Below are 2,828 nucleotides of genomic sequence, written 5' to 3'. Positions count from 1 at the left end.
TCCCTGGGTCCCTGGGAGCACACACCATCAACTGAAACCGACTCTAATTGTCACTAACAACACCCCTCCCCGCTCTGCCACCTGCCCTGTCCTTCCCCCACTTGCAGACCATTGAGAACAAACAGACTCCGAAGGGTGGTCCTCACAGGCCCAAATGTCTGCTGGCAAAGGGGCGCTTCCCCCAGGAGAGAGGGGTTCCGAGCAGAAGGCCAAATGGGCCCGTGTGTCCATGACAACTTCTCCCGGGGGTCAAAGCCTCCTTGAGGGCAGGGACCCATTGCAGTCCTTTGAATTTCTCCACATGCCCCTCCAGGGCAGAGAACCAAGCTGTGCACAGCACAGTCTGGTCTGGAATTAGGGGGCCTCGTGGGAAGAGGCCAGGGGTGATGTGGTGAGAAACCCGCAGGCCCGGCTCCAGAAGCCTGTGTGCAGCGCTGCTGCAGCCTCGGTTCCTCTTTGGGAAAATGGGGAATCGGGCAGTGCCTCCCCTCACAGGCTGGGCGTGGGGACCGAGGGAGGCCAGGCGTGTGACAGGTTAGCGGGCCCTGCAGGGCACACCATGGCCTTGAGAGCTGGCAGCTGCTGGGTTCCTTCAGACCCTGGCCCCAGGCTCGGAGGGTGTGGAGCCCTGAGTGTCAATCATAACTCCTCAAAGGCCTCCCTGTATTTCAGCTTCGTCCTGTGGCTTTATTTTTTTACTAGAGGCCCGATGCACGAAATTCATGCAAGAGTAGGCCTTCCTTCCCCTGGCTGCCTGCACTGGCTTCCCTCTGGCACCCGGGACCCGGCCTTCCCTCGCAGCCCTGGCTTCGTCCAGAAGGACGTCCGGTCTAATTAGCATATTACGCTTTTATTATTGTAGATTATATTTTTCTTGATGTCAGAGAGGAAGGGACAGAGAGAGAAACATCAATGAGAGAATCATAGATCGGCTGCCTCCTGCACGCCCCCCACTGGGATGGAGCCTACAACCCAGGCCTGTGTCTTGACCAGAAATCAAACCCTGACCTCCTGGTTCACAGGTTGACGCTCAACCACTAAGCCACACGGGCCAGGCTGTCCTGTGGTTTCCAAAGAGCGGCTCTCACATCAGCCCCAGAGCCTTGCTACTCAAGGTAGGGCCTGTGGACGGGCGGCGGTGGCGGCAGCAGCAGCAGCAGCAGCAGGAAGGCAGACCCTCGCCGCCCCACCAGGCCTGCGCAATCAGAACTAGCGTTCTCAGACCCCATGATGAGGAAGAGAAACCGTCTCGGGGGATGAATGACTTCTGCGCACGCCCAGGAGCGATGAGAAGAGGGTGCTCCCTTCCCCGCCGGCAGCTGCTCCCTGAAGGCCCGGCACAGGGCGGAGCTGAGCAGGGCTCAGGGCCAGGGTCTCCCTGGCAGCCCCGTCTCCATGAAGGTCAAGGCGCCATGTGGCGCTTACCCGGAGGAGTGTGTGCGATTGGCCCATGGGCTGGAGCTGGGTTGACAAGGAGGCCGGAGAAAAGAGGCGAGCATTCCTTTGTTAAAACACTCGACTCCTGTGCAAATATCAAATGGCCACACGTCAAAGATTTGATTTACATCGTTCATTAATGAGGGAACCTCGAAGGCGTTCAGGCCAGTTGCGAGGCGGAAGTGAGGAGCGAGGTATTTCTAGGCGATGGAATGGAAGGATGTTAGGGTGAGGCAGCTGGCTGGGGAGTGATTTGCATCTCGACCAGACAAAACTCTGAAAGTTACCCAACCTCTGTCCCCCGGGGAGGGGGGGTTGTAAAATAGCCCGCGTGATAGGAAAGCAATCAAGGTGCCAGCCAAGCATCCGTCCAAAGGGCACCCCCTAATCTCCTTCGCCTATCCCCAATTTCAGATCCTTTTTTCTGACACTACCCTTGGAGTCCTTGAGAATCCGGAAATAGCTGTTGCCCGAGAATCACCCTCAGGATGGAATGCGGGTCTTGGAAGGAGAGGAGGAAAGAGATGGACCGTCCATCCGCGCCCAGACGGGCGTGTGCCTGGCCACCTTCCCCCTGTGCCGGGACCGCTCAGCTGCTCGCCAGGGCGTGAGCTGTCATCGTGGGAGGAAAGGGCCGCTCACAGGATGGAGACAGGCGGCCTGCGCCTGACGCCCATCTTCCTCCTCCGGAACCTTGGCCTCTGTGGGAGGGGAATGATGTATCTGCAAACATTCACAGCCTCATCTAAAACATGTCCCCCTCCCAGCTAGTTCTTGCCAGTATTGTTCATCTGCAGGTTGACTTCAGGCCAAAATAAAGCTCACAGCCCCGGCCACCAGCTGGCTGACTTTGCTCTGTAGCCGAGGAATAGCAAGTGCGGGCCACGGGCAGACCATTCTGCGTTATTTCGCTTTCTCGCTGCTGCAGTGTGAAACTCGCATCTGGCACAGTAGGCCCTCCGAGCAGAAGAACAGCCACCGAGAGAAACAACAGAGATGGACGGATTGGAAAAGGCAAGTTCATGGTCCGCCGCATTCATCTCTCTCCTCAGGATTTTGATCGTCCCTGTTAGCCTTTCCCATGATGTCATGACCTAAGAGAATTTAACTGGGGCCCTGGCCAATTTGGCTCAGTGGATAGAGTGTTGGCCTGCGGACCGAAGGGTCCCGGGTTCCCCGGTTCGATTCTGGTCAAGGGCACTGGGTGCAGGTTCCTCCCCTCTCTGTCTTTCCCTCTCTCTTCCACTCTCTAAAAATCCACAAAAAATAAAATTTAACTGGGTCCCCCTTGACCAATCCTGGAGGAAGCCAGTGGCTAGAACCTAACGCATCAGCCCCAGAAGGGACCTGAGGCATCTAGTCCAGCCCCACCCACCGGAGGCTCCGCAGCG

Source organism: Myotis nattereri (assembly GCF_964212035.1).
Source record: "Myotis nattereri genome assembly, chromosome: X".
Classification (NCBI taxonomy): Eukaryota; Metazoa; Chordata; class Mammalia; order Chiroptera; family Vespertilionidae; genus Myotis; species Myotis nattereri.
The sequence above is the reverse complement of the archived record's forward strand: the minus strand, read 5'-3'. Positions refer to the sequence as shown.